The sequence below is a fragment of the Nannospalax galili genome, unplaced genomic scaffold, assembly GCF_000622305.1.
Source record: "Nannospalax galili isolate Female #2095 unplaced genomic scaffold, S.galili_v1.0 scaffold666, whole genome shotgun sequence".
Lineage (NCBI taxonomy): Eukaryota > Metazoa > Chordata > Mammalia > Rodentia > Spalacidae > Nannospalax > Nannospalax galili.
Genome location: NW_008356473.1, coordinates 1,161,364 through 1,179,228, shown reverse-complemented (window position 1 = coordinate 1,179,228; position 17,865 = coordinate 1,161,364). Strand labels below are relative to the sequence as shown.

Here is a 17,865-nt window from a genome sequence, read left to right as displayed (position 1 = left end):
AGGCCGCAAAGATGCGTTCCTCATTCTAATTTCCTGACGAAATGGGTGCCACGAGGGTCTCTAAATGAATTAAATTCACAGCACGCCAACTGCTCGCTTGCTTTGTGCCGGGCACTGAGCCAAACACATGATTTATCCTACTTAATCCACCACCAACCAGGGGAGGTAGGCATTCTTACCGGCTGCTTGCAGGGGAGGAAATGGAGGCGCAGAGAGGTTAAACTAGTCGTCCAAGGTCACCAGGTGGCCAAAACGGGGAGCCCAATTTGAACCCAGGTCTCGCATTTCCCAACCACAAGCTCCCTCCACCATCTGAACACCCAGGTGTCAAGTTGTCTCAACTTCCCATGAATTTTTTAAAGGCAACCCGCAAGTTCGCAGTAAGTTTGGGTGGCAGCGGCGGGGGTGGGGGTGGGGGGTTACGGTGGATTTCACGGCAGCCACCCCCCCCCCTCCACCGCAGCTGTATCACCGCAAGTTACCTGATAAGCCACTGGGATCACCCGCTGAACCGGGCGGATCTGTTTGGAGTTCGTGCCAGGCCCAAGAAATGCCACCTTTGCAGGGCGGGAGGTGAACGGGCTCTTGGGCGCTGGGGCCCCAGCCTGGGTGACTGCGGAGGGTGGATCCCCGCGGCTGTGCGCCCCCTTGGCTGGGCCGGGGACGCGGTGGCAAGAGAGCAGCACACGCCCACGCCCGCCGCGGACCCCCCCCCCTTCCCCCCGGCAGGTGAGCCCCGCCCGCGCCCCCAGCGGTCTGACGGGGCAGGGGACCAGAGCTGCCGGGTCTCCCCGAGACCGCCCATCCTTCCTCCCCGGGCCGGCTGGGGGCGGGGTGGCGTCCCTAGTGTCCGTGATCACGGCCTCCCCCGCCCCGGGAACCCCCGTGGGGGCCCCCGCCGCCCGTCCCTGCCGCATCCGGGGGCGCAGGGCGCCCAGGTTGGTCGCGCGGGCGGCCGGCGAGGAAGCTGGCTCCCGCCGCGACCTGGCCGCCGTCTGAGCATGCCCAGTGCAGCCCGCGGGCGGCTCCCGCCTGCCCTGCTGTGGCCGCGTCGGGCGGGGGACGGGACGGGACGGGGGCGGGCGCTGCCACGCTGCTCCCCGGGCCATCCGCCGAGCTCCCCCAGACCCCGCGGCTCACGCATACAGACATTCATTCCTTATGCATTTATTTAGCACCTACTGTGTGCCGGGCCCTCCGGGACTGCATGCCTAGGAATGGCAAGTAACTGGGGCTCACTCAGCCTTGGAAATGACAGCGAGCCCTGCACGGCGGCGGTGCACGGATTCCCAGCCTGGGGCTCCTCTGCTTGCACCCGGAGCCCTAGCGGGGTAGACCGGCCCGAGGCGTACAGGGCCCTAGCTGGCGGGCGTTCCTGTGGCGTCTTCCGCCTCCTCCCACACCTGCCTTCCTGGGCCCGGTGCACCATCACACCCTCTTAACCTGACGCGCCTCAGGACGTAGGCACTGGTCTTTCTCTCCCGGCAGGACGTCTTTTCCCCAGCCGGGGCCGGCGCCTTCTCTTTGGACCTGCGTGCCCTCGTCGGAGATACCTTTCTAAATTAGCCTTGACCTCTTGTCCACCCTCCACGAGCTTTATCCTCTTCGAAGCATGTATCGATGTTTCCATTCAGCAGTTACTTATGGAGCACTTCATCCGTTCTTAACACAGAGGCAAAAATTCTGTCCCCATTTGGGAGTTTGGAGGAAGGGAGACGCGCAGCAAATAGCAGGTCGGCAAACCACGTAGTATACAAATTAAAAAGTCTTAAGAACAGAGAAGGGGAGCCTGATAAGAAGGCTTGGCGGGTGGCATGGCGAGGGCTAAAGGGACGGTCTGGTCCGGTGGCTAGATCAGGTGACACGGAGCCATTTCAGTCACGCAGCTAAACAGGGAAGCGCATTCCTGGGACAGGGACTAGCCAGTGCAAAATCGCCAAGCGCACGCTTGCCTAAGGAACGAGGAGGGCAGAGGTGCGAAGGGGGCCTGTTAAGTCACCGGCAGTCTCTCCGACTTGCTTCCCCCTTAAGGAGAGTCTGCTTCCAGTGTCAGCTCTGTAGTTCCACCTGCCTTTGCCCCAGTGACCCAGCCTCTACACAACTCTGGTCACTCAGTAAGGACTGAAAATCGGTTTGTTGAATGAATATGTGAACAAAAGGCTCGAAAGATGGCTAGGACACTGCGATCCGACCTGGGTGCCAGAGGTCGCGAGGACCATTTGAACCCTTGCTACCAGGAGATCCCTGACCGTGCCTGATTCCTCCTTTGGCTCCCGGTCCCTGTCTGCTTGTCCCGAGGTAGCGCCACCAATGCAGGCGCCGCCGGGGCGTCGGGTCTGGGGAATTCCTATGGAGCCGGGACTCCCTGGGGCAGCAGTGCCGGCGCCCCGCCTTGGCTCGGTCCTGGATCGTTTGCAAAACCTGGAGCCCCGGGCTGTACCGTTCGGACTGGCGGGTACAGCACTGGGCATGCTCGGAGCGGGGCGCGGCCCAGCGTCCGGAAGAAGGAGCCCCTCAGAGGGGCCGGCGAGGATGCCCACTGAGCCCCACTTGGCCATCCCTGGCTCAGCCCACGGTCTCTCGACTGGGGACTGCTGGGGAAGCCCCGCCCCCAAAGCGTGGTGGGAAAACCTGGAACTGAGAGTCAACAGACAGCAGTCTGTCCTCTGCCAGTTGCAGTGTGATCTGCCTACCACAGCCTTGCGCCCTCTGTGCCTTAAATAATAGAAATGCTTACGCTCTGGTGGGGGCGTGCGGGGGTTGAAATAAGAACGTGAACTTGTTCAGTCCACTTTTTAAGTTTTTTTTTTTTTTCCGTGCCAAGGATTGAATTCAGGCTTTGTACACACTAAGCACACAGCTCTACCACTGAGCTAAAAGCCCTGGTCCAGATTCATTCTGGAGTGAGTGCCTACCTCAATTACCCATCACTAGTTGTTGAACTGGTAAGATGAGAGAACTGCGGAAAAGGGACGTGTGTGTGCTCAGAACTGTCCAATTCAATGTCTGCTAGAATAAAACTTACTTTTCTTGGCCACTCTCAGCAACCATTGTTTAAGCAATGTTCTCAGATTTGAGCTAGAAATAGCTACAAATCTCAGGGAAAAGACCTAAAGATTTTGTTTTTAATTGTGTATTTCAAGTCACCATAACAGAGCCTGAAACATAATACAAGACTATCCCCCCAACTTGGAAACAAAGTAGATGATCAATAAGAAGGGAATGGTTGGACTGTATTACCATGCATTCGTTTAAATAATACCTATTACAAGCCGGGCATGGTGCTCATGCCTTTAATCCCAGCAGTCAGAAGGCTGAGGCAGTAGATCGCTGTGAATTCAAAGCCAACCTGGTCTACATAGTGAGTTCCAAGCCAGCTGGGACTACAGGGAGACCCTGTCTCAAAAAGACCAAATAAATAAATAAATAATAAATAAATAAATCATATTACAACTAATTCCTACTGGGTCAGTGAGATGGCTCAGCAGGTAAAGGCACATACCACCAAGCCTGACCACTTGAGTTCAACTCCTGAAAACCTGAGTGTTAGAATTGACTCCCACAAGTTGTCCTCTGAATTCCACATGTGCACGGTGGAACATGTGTGTTTATACACGTGCATACGTACAAAATAAATAAATATATAATTTTTAAAAAATTTAAAAGAGCATGCTTCACAGGAAAACAATACCAAGTGAAAAAGCTAAAAGCATCAATAAATCACAGGGTGATGATGTGGACACACCCAGACTAAGAGGAAATACAGGACACCGGCAATGTGTGACTCGGAGTCATGGAGTTGAAAGTCTTTGCTTTTTTCCTTGAGTTTAACTCCTCCTATTTAAGTTGCTTAACGTCACGATCCTGTTAGTGGTAATAAAAACATAAGAGATCAAATAAGGGGCTAGAGAGATGGCTCAGCAGTTAAGGACACTGGTTGTTCTTGCAGAAGACTCAGATTCGAATCCCAGCACCTGCATGGCAACCATCAGTAACTCCGATGCCAGGGAATCTGAAGTTCTCTTCTGTCCTCCTCAGGCACTGCACAGCACAGGTGCACTTACATACATGAAGACAATACACTCATACACATCAAATAAAAATAAATTAATTAATTAAATTAAAAATAAAGATTAGGGCTGGAGGGATAGCACAGCCATTAAAGGCTAAGGCTAACAACAAAAACGTTAACAATAAAGATTAAATAAAAAAAATTTGTCTGTGTACATCTAATAATAAAAACCATACCACCAGGTGTGGTGGCACACACCTTTCATGCCAGCACCTGAGAGGCAGAGGCAGGCAAATCTCTGTGAGATTGAGGTCAACCTGGTCTACATAGTGAGTTCCAGGCCAGCTGGGGCTACAAGGAGACCCTGTCTCATAAAGACCAAAACCAACAAACAAACAAAAAAATTACTGTGATTAAGTTCAGGTGTGGCTAATGTCTGTCACTCTAATCTTTTCAGTGAATTTTATTATTATTATTATTATTATTATTATTATTTGGTCTTTTTGAGACAGGCTCTCTCTGTAGCCTCAGCTGGCCTGGAACTCACTATGTAGACCAAGCTGCCCTTAAACTTACAGAGATCTACCTGTCTCTGTCTCCCGAGTGCTGGGATTAAAGGCATGCTCTACCATACCCGATGCTTACAGTGAATATTTTTTAAAGCTCAGGTTCACAGAAAACTTTTGGGGTGGGTTCGCAGCTGGTACAGGTAGGGTTGAATTCTAAGGCTATCCCATTGACCACAGAGCTGGGTGTCAGGTTCTATGGTCTCTTGCCCCACGGTGTGAGAACTAGGTATTGCCTGATGAGAAGAACCTCTGTCATTTTATTTTGTGTCTTTTTCTCTTCTTTCTTCTTTCTTTTTATTTTGCGTAGGTTACTTTAAACCTTCTGGTTTTCTGTTTTTGTTTTATTCTTGGGGACAAAATATTCAAGTCCAGCCTTTTTAATCTGTTGCACCTGGACTGGCATCATGATGTTCTTAGTGTCCATGCCAGTTGATCTTACAGTCTCAGCTCCTGTAAGATTACAATCTTATGTATACGGGGCTTTTGAATGGACACATAATCTCCTTGGTCTATAGTTGAATCTAGCCAGATCCAGAGCAAATGAGGTCTAGTTATGAATAGGACTGGACTGAGCCCCAGAGAATGAGGCCAGGCCCAGGGGAATTCACACAGATGGATGGTATCCCTGGGCAGTCATCTAGAAGGCAGGGTCACAGCCCAGTGGAACCACACAGTCCCCTCAGGTTCTGATGCTGTTTGCTGGAGCAAAGCCAAGGCCCCAGGAGCAGCCTTCCTCTTATTTTACATATATATATACATATATATATATATGTATATATATATTAGAGCCAGGCCCAGGGGAATTCACACAGATGGATGGTATCCCTGGGCAGTCATCTAGAAGGCAGGGTCACAGCCCAGTGGAACCACACAGTCCCCTCAGGTTCTGATGCTGTTTGCTGGAGCAAAGCCAAGGCCCCAGGAGCAGCCTTCCTCTTATTTTACATATATATATACATATATATATATATGTATATATATATTAGAAGAAGTATTTCATTACAGCTTTAAGCTAAAAAAAAAAAAAAAGTCTGTTCTTCCTCTTAGTGTGCTGGTCCAGAAACCTAAAAACAACAAGATGGGAGGTTGTTTCATGAAAGAGGAAGATACACGGCAAGTTAAATACTCAGCACTAGTACTGGAGCAGATTGCTACAGGAACGAGGCATGAACGACAGACTCAGCAGCCCCAGAAGACACCATTCATTGGAATATCTGGTGCTGGACACAACGCAACAGCAATTGGTTGGGGGGAATTCGTGGGAAGACTTTCCTGGAAGAAGCACCACAGACCATCAGTCATTCACATCAAGACTCAGGAAGTCTGGGCAGTGATTGACGGGGCAGGGCTCCCTGATGACACACTAATGCTTATGAATTATTTGTGCTGTTAATGCAAGCTCACAAGGGGCTCCGGAACAGAGAAAGACTGGGGTAAATGGCACTGTTGGAGCACGTGAAAAAGAACACAGCACAAAATGATATGTGTAGATGGCATCCATGATGAATCATGGGGTTGATATGGAATTGCCATCATGGGGGCTGGAGAGACAATTCAGCCGTTAGGAGCACAGACTACTCTGGCAGAGGACCTGAGTTCAGTTCCTAGCACCCACATCTGACTGCTCACAACCGCCTGTAACTCCAGCTCCAGCGTCAAGGCCCCTCTTCTGGCCCCCGCAGGCACCTGCATACATGAGGCATATACTCACCCAGACACAGACTCATTAAAATTTTTAGAATGAAATAAATCTTTTTCAAAAAGATGGGCTTAATGTGGGTCAGATGGGTTGAACATGCGCAACTTCCTGTATCGCAATTCAATGAGCGTGCTCAGGAAAAAAGTGAAGCAAGTGTAAAAGCTGGCAAGCAGAAAGAGATGTGGAAAGAGAGGAGGAATGGTTACTCTGAGATTCTACAAAAAAAATGGAAGACAATCCTTTCCTAGAGGGCCAAGCCAGCCTTTGCCCTTGTGATGGCAGTTGGTGATAGTCCCTGGCCCAAGAGTGAGATAGTGGTCAGTTATCAATCAAGAAGCCCGAGACCACTCAAGACCAGAGCATTCATTCATTCAATTATTTATTAGGCACCTACTATGTGTCAGGCACTGCCCTAAGTGCTTGGGAAACATCAGTGGGCATCAGTTATCCTCCCCATCTCTTGTGACATGCATCCTAATGCAGACAGTTAAGAGCGGTCATAAGCAACAGTCTTGGGGATGTGGCTCAGCTGATAGAGGGCTTGCTTAACATCACGAGACCCAGGTTCTCTTTCCAGCATGGCAGAAAACTAGGCATGGTGACATATGCCTATAATCCCAGCACTTGGGAGGTAGAGGTAGGAGGATCAGAAGTTCAAGGTCATCCTCAGCTACATAGACATTCACCTGTCTCTGCCTTGCAAATGCCGGGATTACAGTTGTGTGCCCAGCTTATGCTTCATCTTCTTAAGGGAGGTGAACATATGAAAGGGCAGAAGGGAAAAGAAGAGGTGATGAGGAGAAGGCATCCCCTACAGGCAAGGAAGGACTACTCCCAGATGTCCAGCTCTTTGCCCTTGACCTTGGCTCCCTCCCCTGAGACCAATAAGCAGCTAATCATGTGACAGAAGAGGAAGGAGTAATGAGGGTGATGTTTGCTAAGGGGAGTGGACATCAGAGTGTGTAGGATGCACAGAAAACTGAACCTGGAGGCCCTTGCCTTCCTGCAGGAGTGAGAGAGAGGAGAGGAGGGAAAAGAAATCCCCCCTAGGGAAAAAGTCAAGGCTCTGACTCCACCAGGATGCCCCTCTGGAAGGAAACAGTCCTGTTTCAAGCACTCGTACTCCTGCTGGAAATTCACATGGTTGAGGGGTGGAACAAAAAAGACTTTGGACAAGGATAACAGAGAAAAGAAGCTGGTTATGGTCACATTGGGGTCAGGAATGATGCTTCCCTGACATAGCTGGTGACATCATGGGGATAGAAGCTGGTGGGACAACATCAGTGCCCCAGGCCTCCAACAGGAACTCCCATTCAGGCAGATATCTCCTGAGAACCAGCGCTTGCTTGATTCTCTAGATCACCCCTTAGACACCAGAAACTTGATCTGAGCCCAGAACACTCTGCCCCACCTCCTGGTGACATTTCAAGAACAGGGATGCTGCTGGCCAGCCCTGTGCTCTGGTGGCCTTCCAGTGTTCAGTGATGACACACCACAGGATTTCCTCAACTGTGCTGTGGTGTCCTGCAGGGATGGCTTTCTCATTTTTTCCATGGTATACACAGTCATTGCGTTATATACAATGAAGACAGGCTGTCCAGCAATTCCTCTGTAAACATGAGTCACACATGAAGTTAAAGGGTTCCATGTTCAGCAGAGGATGGCAGAGTTCCTGATGTACGGCACCTATTCATGTAAGAGATGTGGCTTGATAAAGGTCCTAGGATTTCCTGCCAAGATGCCTGAGCAGTGGTCCAGGAGAGATCACAGGGGCCTGCACAAATACTACTCTTCTACATCCCTGATTTCCCGGCCCAGGATGCAGTTCTCCAGCAGTTACATTAGAAACTGTTATTCCTTTCTAATTTTTTCATCTTTATCGTCTTCTGTTGCAGAACAGACTACCAGAATCTAAATAATTTATAAAGAAGAGAGATTTGTTTTGGCTCATGACTTTGGAGGCTCCGACAGTCACATCTGGTCAGCTCTTGCAGGTTTCATGTCGTTCCATAACAGGGTGAAAGTGAGAAGTATGCATGTCACAAGGAAGAGACAATGGGGTAAGTGGGGCTGCCTTACTTTGTCTGCTACTTTCTGTTGTTGGTTTCTTTGTTTTGTTGATTATGTGTATATCTATATGTGGGTATGTGCATTTGAATGTAGGTGCCTGCAGAGGCCAGAAGAGGGTGTTGGATCCCCTGAGCTGGAGTTACAGGCAGTTGTGAGCCAACCAACATGGGTATTGGGAACCAATTGGATTTTTAAAATATTTTATTATTTTTATTTTATGTGTATGAGTGTATTGCCTGCATGTATGTGAGTGCACCCGTGTTGTGCAATGCCCCGGAGGTCAGAAGAGGGCTTCAGATTCCCCTGGAACTGGAGTTAGGGACTATTCGGAGCCGCCACGTGGGTACTGGGAATCAAACCTGGGTCCTCTGCAAGAGCAGTCAGTTCTCTTAACTGCTGAGCCATCTCTCCAGCCCCGAAAAAGAATCTCCACAGTTTCAGAGGGGACAAACCAAATCCAAATCATTCCAGCCTTCCCGGGCTTCTCTTGGGTCCTTGATGCCATGCCTTTTCCAGTCCTGGTGGTCACAGCCCAAGTATAGGCACAGTTCTTTTGCTTGCTTCCCCTAGAAGAATGAAAGCTACCCCCATCCCCCTCCTGAAACAACTCAGCCACTATGCCTGCCAGCCAGGGCCACACTCTGTTTAAGGTCTGTCTCAAAGCCAGTTCTTTCCAGACAATCCACACTGCTCTGAGTTCTCTAACCCTTGCCCCGTAGGGTATGTGGCCTGTTGTTTTTTTGCTTCTCAGTAATTTTGATTAGCATTTTTGTTTTTAATATGCATTTGCCTTTTGGAAGACTCTTGGAAACTCCCTGAGAGCTCTTCCCATTGCCTGATGGACTGCAATCATCAATGGTTGTCGAGGACTGTGTATTAATTACTTTTCTCATTGCTGTGACCAAATACCTGACAGAAGCAACTATAGGCGGGAAGTCTTTTATTTTGGCTCACAGTCTGAGGGCATAGACCATCATGGTGGGGAGGGCATCGTGGCAGGACTGTGAAGCAACTGGTTGCATTGCAGTCAGGAAGCAGAGAGTGAGGACGGATGCTTGCACTCAACTTGCTTGCCTCTTTTTTTTTAACGTGTATGAGTGTATTGCCTGCATGTATGTAAGTGCATCCATGTTTCACAATGCTCTCATGGAGGTCAGGTCAGAAGAGGGCGTTGGATCCCCTGGGACTGGAAGGGGTGGTTGTTAGCCACCATGTGGGTGCTGGGAACCAAACCCAGGTCCTCTGCAAAAGCAGCTTAACCTCTGAGCCAGCTCTCCAGCCCCTGCCGTTCCCTTCTTATTCAGTCTGAGACCCCAGTTCATAGAATGGTGCTACCTACATTTAGCATGGTCCGTCCCACTTCAATTAACCTAATCTAGAATGTCCCTTACAGACATCCCAGAGGTTTGTCTCCTAGGTCATTCTAGATTGTGTAAATTGATCAAGATTAACCATCACAGACTGTAAGCTCCTTCTGAGAAATTGTTTGCCTCTCTAGTGAGAAAGAAAAGTTCTGTTGTGTCTAACAGTGATTGGGCAAAAATCCTTCCAGGACGCTGATTGCTTGATAAGCGATCACTCATTAGCTAGACAGAAGTGATATGGAGGGATATGGTGAAATGTGTCCAGTAGTGTCCCCTGCCCCCCAAAGGTAAAATAAATCTGGGACTGGGTGTCACTGATGCACTTTCAATTTCTTACCTATGTGAAGCAATGAAAGCGATTCTCCTCACCTTCAGGTCCTGGGCAAGCCAGACCCCTTTGCTGTCTACTCCCATTGCTAAGTGAGCTGTTTCCAAACCAGCTCTGGGGTCCATGACCTCCACATTTAGGCAGAAGAACAGACAATAACAGCCATTTCCCTCGTCCAAAGTGCCAGGCAATAATGAGAGGCTGACAATCATTCTGGTGTCTCATGGTTTCAATTTCATGGCAACCTAGAATCAAATGCTAGGGCTGGAGAGATGGCTCAGCAGTTAAGAGCACTGACTGCTCTTGCAGAGGACCCAGGTTCAATTCCCAGCACCCACATAGCAGCTAACATCCATCTGTAACTCCAGTTTCAGGGGAGCTGATGCCCTCTTCAAGGGCATTGTACAACATGGGTGCACTTATATACATACAGGCAACTAACTCATATACATAAAATAAAAATATTTAAAAAAATAAATGTCATTAGAATCAAATACTAGCAGCCTTCTTGAACTCTAGGTCCTTAATGTCTCCACCATGTCCAGCCTCAGGAAGCCTAAGGCAACCCAACATGAACTACAGCCACGGAAGCTGCCCCAACTCTTTCAGCCCCAGTGATAATATTTTATCTACACATTATGTAGTAAATACACCAGGACATTCTTCCTCTCTCTCCTCGTCTTGTACAGTCCGTAGTAAGCAGCTTTCTTTGCATAAGCAGGTGGAGGGAACCCTCCTCCTGCATTCAGATTCCCCTAGATTCACACATTAACACATCATATACAATTGTGGGACTCTGCCATCCCAACTGTGAACCCTCTCACATCTTTTCTTTGTATGTTGGGAGGCTGGATAGGATCCGTCACTGAGTGTGATGACTGAGTGAATTGGTCGGAATTGGATTGCCTTATTTTTTAAATATTTTATTATTTTTTATTTTATGTGTATGAATGTATTGCCTGCATGTGTGTAAGAGCACCCACATTGTGCAATGCCCTCAGAGGCCAGAAGAGAGTGTCAGATCCCCTGGAACTGGAGCTAAGGACAGTTGTTAACTGCCATGTGGGTCCTGGGATTTGAACCCAGGTCTTCTGCAAGAGCAACCAGTGCTCTTAACCACGGAGCCATCTCTCCACCCCCTGATTATATTATTTTTAAAAAATTTATTTTATTTTTAGGTGTGTGTGGTGTGTGTGTGTGTGTGTGTGTGTGTGTGTGTGTGTGTGTTTGAGTGTGCATGGGCCTGAAGAGGCCAGAAGAGGGCACTGGATCCCCTGGAACTAGAGTTATAAGTAGTTGTCAGCCATCCACCCAAGTGGGTGTTAGGAACTGAACTTGGGTTCTCTGCAAGAGTAGCAAGCACTCCTAACTGCTGATCCAGCTCTGCAACCCTGGATCACCTTTTTTTATTTACTTATTTCATTTGGTATGGGAGACTGAACCCTTGGCCTTGTCATGCTACGAAAGTTCTCTGTCACTGAACTATGCCCACAGTCACTGAACTATGCCCCCAGCTCCCAGATTACCTTATTGACATACTCAAGTCAAACCAAGTTGTTTTTTTTTTTTTTTAGAGACAGAGGTTCGTGTCTTCCAGGCTTGCCTGAAGCCCATGATATAGCAGAGGATGACCTTGGACTTCTGATCTTCCTACTTCCACCCCCTAACTCTCACATATTCTGGGATTATAGGCATCTACTACCCTGGTTTATGTAGTGCAAGGGATTGAACCCAGAGCCCTGTACATGCTAGGCAAGCGCTCTACAACTGAGCTACATCCCCAGTCACTAACCAAGTCTTTTGACTTATGAAAGCTAATGCATTATTTTCCATTACACTAGCTTCAGAGATACAAAAAAAAAAAGGACGTATCACTAGTACATATTTCAAATGCCAGTTCATTTAAGGGAACAATTTCCCAACAGTATTATCTAGATTTTTCTCAAGTTCCCGGGTTGAGGTCACTCTTTGTAGTTCATGTTGGGTTCCTGACCCAAACACAACTCGTGCCAGTTATGAAAAAAGCAAAAGCCCATTTTCCATAGTTTGGATACAGAGGCGACCGTGGGAACATGCACAGCTCTCTCTCCAGTTTTGGAAAAGTCAGTGAAACGCCAACCCAGCCTGTGTACCCGCACGGGAAACGGGGACAGATGAGGACTGTCAACCAAGAGGAAAGAAACACAGCAAGAGGAAATGGGCCCATTCGGCAAGGCCCAGCTCTGCCAGGTCAGCTTCTGCATGAGGAGTAGAGGGAGCACTGGTCTACCACAGGAGGGAAACTGTCTCCAAGCCATTCACTGGGAAACACGGAAGCAATCTAACACCTCAGCATGTAAGGAAAATACATGGACTGGATCCATTCAAGGGAAAAATCCAAATGGAGATCAAGAGTTCTGAACAGAAATGAGTCATGATAGCACCGCCAAGAATAACTAGAAATATGAACCAACTGATTGAAGGAAGATAAAATACCAAATCTTGTTGCTTATTCTAAGTCAAAGTTATTATGCCAAGAGATTGTGATGGCATGGGAAATTTCTAGTGGTATAGTTTAGATGAAGGTTGTAAGATGTAAAGCTATACTTACAGCATAACGTTGTAAAGAAAAATATCTATGCACCTGCAAGTCTAAAAGCAAGATGGTTCAGCAGATAACACTTGCTGCCAAGCCCAGCAACTTGAATTAGAGCTCCAGGACCCACATGGTGGAAGGAGAGAACAGACTGCCACAAGTTGTACTCTGACCTTCACATGCATGTGCACATACAAAACAAAATAAATGTAATTTTTATCTTTTTTTTTTTTTTTTTCCTAGAGCTGAGGACCGAACCCAGGGCCTTGTATTTGCTAGGCAAGCACTCTACCACTGAGCTAAATCCCCAACCCCAATAAATGTAATTTTTAAAAGTATGCTAACAGATTTAAAAGCAATTATTTCTAGATAATGATAGACGGGTGATTTTAATTGTCCTTTCCTGTGCTTTTCAAAACTTTTCTAGTGTGTGTGTGTGTGTGTGTGTGTGTGTGTGTGTAGCAGTTCAAATATTAAAAAGAAAAGTTTTCCTTGGTGGGAAACTCTAACCCTAAGTATGCTAACAATAGCAAATACAAAACTTCAACTTTGGGTTGGCAAGATGGCTCAGCAGGTAAAAGTGCTTGCTGTTCAGACCTGGTGGCCCGAGTTCCATTTCCAGAACCCTCGGCAAAAGGGGAGCACTCCTGAAAGTTGTCCTGTGACCTCCACACATGCACCTGCCCTCACACACACCAAATAAAACTAAAAAAAAAATTTTTTTTAAATGACAAAAAAAGCCCCACAAAACCTCAACTTCGCCCCAGAAGCATATACACAAAAGATGTAGGATTATGCCTTTAAATCAAGGTGACTGCAGCACTGGCTTTTCCTACATCTCCTTGACAACAGGCTGCTGCCTCCATTGAGGAGTCTTACATCCCCATGAGTAAGGATGCCAGTGAACTGGAGAAAGGCTTAGCACAACCAACTGGATTCCTTCATGTAGGAATTTATACTGGATTACAAATAGGAAAGAGAGAGGGTACACAGAGGATCCCAAGATCCTCTAGGGCAACTGAGAAACTTCAGAATGTCCAAAGAAATGACCTGTGGTGTCTAACACCACAGTGGCTTCCTTTCCACTCTGGGCTCGGCATGACCACATTCTGATTTTGCCAGGGAGATATCAGTGAAGGAACTCGGTGAGCATCTGCACATTGGTTTTGGTCCTCATAGTATCCTGACACTGGTATTCAGGGAAGAATCCCAGGTTGGGGGCTGATGGTGCTGCTTAGTGGTTGGGGATGTATTTTGAGAGGACCTGGGCTCCACCCCCTATACCAAAGAAACTTAACATTAATGTCTCTATGGAGAGAGGCCCAGCTGTGCAAAGTTTGTCTTAGCTGAACCCAAAGCACATTAGAACTACCTGTCAACACAGTGAATCATAAGAAATAAAAAAAGAATGTGTTTTAGGAGGTTTACCAGCAACAAATAACTAAGGCAGCCAGGACAAGGGACACTTGTTGCTGTGACTAAAGCTTGAGTTCTTCCATATGCAAACTGCTCACTTAGGCCTGGCTGAATGTCTGCCCTGGGATTTTTCAAGAGACCACCTTCCACACTGCCTCTTACAGTCCTACAATAGCCCCCTGTTATTATTTTGGTTTTGCTTTTTGTAAATTTTTAACTGCCAATTTTAATCTTTCAATTAAAAATTTTGATTGATTAATTTTATTGTTTATGTGTATTCATGTTTTGTCTGCATGTATGTAAGTGCACCCACGTTGTACACTGCCCCAAAAGGCCAGGATCCCCAGAAACTGGAGATACAGATGGTTGTTAGCAGTCATGTGACTGCTGTGAACTGAACCTGGGTCCTCTCCAAGAGCAGCCAGTGCTTTTAACCTCTGAGCCACCTCTCCAGCCCTGAATTGTGTCCAACTTATAGTCAGACCCAAAGAAATATTTGTAAATAAATGAGTTAATGCTGGATGTAGTGGTGCGTGCCTTCAATCCCAGCATTTGGGAGCAGAGGCAGGCAGATCTCTGTGAGTTTGAGGCCAGCTTGGTCTACATAGTAAGTTTTATGCCAGCCAGGGCTATCTAGGGGACCCTGTCTCAAAGGAAAGAAAGAAAAAGAAAAAGAAAGAAAGAAAGGAAGAAAGAAAGAAAGAAAAAGAAAAAGAATGAAAGAAAAAAGGACCTTGGAGGTTGGTTTAATAGATGGCGGAACCCACCTGTGGAGATTCTATTTTGGAAGCTGTAGGTGGCCCAGGCAACTGCATCAATAATAAGACACCTGAGTGATGCTGAACCAGGCAGCATGAAGGCCACAAGAAAACAATTTTCCAGTGAACCTCTTCATAATAGTAGCCTCTAATCCTCACTCCTAACCAATGAACCTGAAAGCCCCTGGGGGTGAGAGTCACAGTCTAGATTGTTAAGGAGCTCTTGGGTGAACTGGGTGCAGCTGGCCCATTGACATGAAGGCACCTGGAAACCACAGACTCAGCTACCAGAAGCCTTTGAAAGGCATGTGGCAGCCAAACATACTTGCTACTCTCCTCAGAGTGGAGCGGAGTGCTTACATCTGCTTAGTTAAACAGCATCACAGGAATCCCTTAGCTTTCTGAAGATGGGTTTTTACTGCAACAAGTGTTTGTTAGGGACTTTTTCTAAGTCTAAATGGCTCGCCTGCCAAACAGACATGGGTAGCACCTGCCTCCTGTATGCCATGAGTAAGAAATGAAGGAAGGTGTGTGATCCTATGTCAGATCTAGAAAGGCCACACATGGGCTTAAGAATGCTTTCATTGTAAGTATGTTGTGGAGGGGGTTAAATAGTTACCTAATTTTATTTATTTACTTACATATTTTTAAACTATCTATTTTTATATTATGGTTATGAGCGTTACGCCTGCACATATGTAAGTGCACCTGTGTCATGCAGTGCTCACAGAGGACAGAAGAGGGTGTTGGATCCTCCAGTACTGGAGTTACAAATGGTTGTTAGCCACTCTATGGGTGCTGGGATTAGAACTCAGGTCTTCTGCAAATGCAGCCAGTGCTCTTAACCACTGAGCCATCTCTCCAGCCCCTTATTTTTATTTTTAATTGTGTGTTCCTGTTTGTCTATGTGAGGAAATGCGCATGTGAGTGCAGTTGCTCAGGGAGGCCAGAAGAGGGCATCAGATACCCTGGAACTGGAGTTACAGGCAGTTGTGAGCTGCCTGATATGGGTGCTGGAAACTGAACTCAGGTCTCTGTAAGAGTAGTATGTGTTCTTAACCTCAGAACCATCCCTCTAGCCCCGGTTTACCTAATTTTAGAAAACCACTTAGGATTCATTATGAAGTGTCTTGCTCCTCCTAAGGAGGAGGGAGTCAGGTCTTTAGATCCCTACCCAAAAATGCCTCAAGGAAGGCAATCCCAGACACATGTCTAGACCCTATCCTTGGTAAGCATCACTTAGTCTCTCCTTACTTGGCTCCCTTTGCTCCTCCTTCATGTCCTTATGGATCAGCCCTTCCCAAACACAATGCAATATACTGATCCACCTTTTTCAGTGGTCTTGGCTCAAACCACACACTGTATCCAGAATGTTCTTTACTCTCGTCCTTCCCCACCTTCTTGGGTCTTTCTTGAACCTTTAGTATCCATCATCACCCATGCTCTGACCAGATGAAGTTGATTAGCTCTATTTTGAGCCCCCACCCGATGTTTCCCTAGGCCCCCGACACACTTACTTGGTTGTACTTAGGGAAATATTTGAATTTCACTCTCTTCCCCACTGGTACCCTACTCCTTGAGGCCAGGGGCTTTTCCTTGTTCTACACCAAGTTTCTAGCCCTTAGCATACTGTCCACCCAGGAACACACACATTTGTTGTTTGAGCACGTGGAAGTCGGGGCTGTCTTTGGCAGTTGTAGCCATCTGGAGACAGAGCTGCTCTGTCTTGGAAATGGTCCTGTATTTCTCTCTGGTTCTGATCTCCTGCTGTTGGCCTTCGTCCTCCTTGCAGAGGCATAAAAAACAAACCACTCACAAGCTGCTTGCCTGATCTTTGGCTAATGGGGCTGTCTAGTAGGTTTAGGAGAGTTTGCCTATATGCATGTGAGTGTGGTCTTTGGTATTAATGGCTGAATTGACATATTATAATGAGGAATCTCTTCTGAAGGCCACTTCTGAATTTTTGGTGTCTACTAGACCTTCTGGCTACATGTCCCATGAATATTTCAACTCAAGTCCCAAACTAAGAGATCAGTTCCATCCCATAAACACTGTTCATTATCCATTGACTGACCAGTTTCCCAGACTCTAAGCCCCACATCCTAAGCATTCTCTCTTCTCCTTCCTTCCTCCCTCCTTCCCAAAACATGTTCTCTCCTTTAAACTTACATAGTACTTTCACACCCTTCCCAAGTCAGTCCTACTTTCTGCTTCTAGGCCTCCTTAGCTCTTTCTTGACCTGTTGCAAATAACCTTCCCATGGTGTGCCAGTCTACCCCCCACGCCTACTCTTCTTCAGATATAGGCAATATGCTAAACCACAAGTTTGAGGCCCGTACCTTTCTATGGCCTCCACTTTGGACAGAGCACAACTGTCATATTAGACAGTCACAGAGCTCTCTAGTAGAAGACGCCATCTTGGAACTGAGAACACAAGGAAGAGGCAGCGAGGGGCATTCCTTCACTCAACAAATACTGACTAGCACTAACAATATACCAATAACCTAGCATTGGTCTAGCTTCCAGGAATCCAGGGAAAACTGTGGTTTCATGGAGTTAATATATGAGAAGAAGAGGAAAATGAAGTCATTGGTATCTGCTCATCAGAGGACCATGTCACTAGAGTTCTACCCTGAGAAATGAGGTATGTGGTCAGTTGTCTATGCCATTGACTCATCTCTATCCAAGCTCTTTGCCATGTGACTTTGCGGTTTCTTCCATGAAAAGTAGGACTTCCCTCTCCTTGACTTTGGACTTGGCCGTAAGACTTTGGGATGCTAACAGCTGGGGGCTGGAGCTGTGTTTATGTGGTTAGGTTCACCCCTGTACTTCCACTTCTGCCACAGAAAGACTATGTCTGGTGGACTGCAGGTCCCAGGAGGGGAAAAACACGGCATGCAACTAAACTGCAAATAAATGTTTTTTTCACAACATTGATGTTTGGGGGTGGCTTATTATTCAGCATTAATATAGGGGGTGACTGATATAGAGGTGTTGTTTTCATCTTCTGAATGATTTACATGACATCTCTGAATTGAAGGTACTGGTCCAGAGGGTCTGGCTTCACTAGGAGG

The 17,865-nt window shown here is 47.2% G+C and overlaps 1 protein-coding gene and 1 long non-coding RNA gene across 4 annotated transcripts in view; one reads left to right on the top strand and one right to left on the bottom strand.

Moving 5' to 3' along the window:
* Ptpn3 (protein tyrosine phosphatase non-receptor type 3) overlaps nt 1-17,865 on the bottom strand; it is a 175,052-nt gene that overhangs the window by 132,567 nt on the left and 24,620 nt on the right. The window contains exon 1 of one of the 3 annotated variants that reach the window (XM_029556937.1): nt 909-992. The exons of 1 other annotated variant lie outside the window; for it this stretch is intronic. The gene's annotated coding sequence lies outside the window, so the exon portion shown is untranslated. Of the gene's footprint in view, nt 1-482; nt 505-908; nt 993-17,865 lie in introns of those variants that run through there. One more of the 3 variants, XM_029556939.1, reaches the window with a different exon arrangement.
* Nucleotides 187-11,904, top strand: LOC115067873. Its single transcript, XR_003847237.1, has 3 exons — nt 187-380; nt 8,176-8,340; nt 11,617-11,904. It is a non-coding gene; the product is annotated as an uncharacterized LOC115067873 (long non-coding RNA).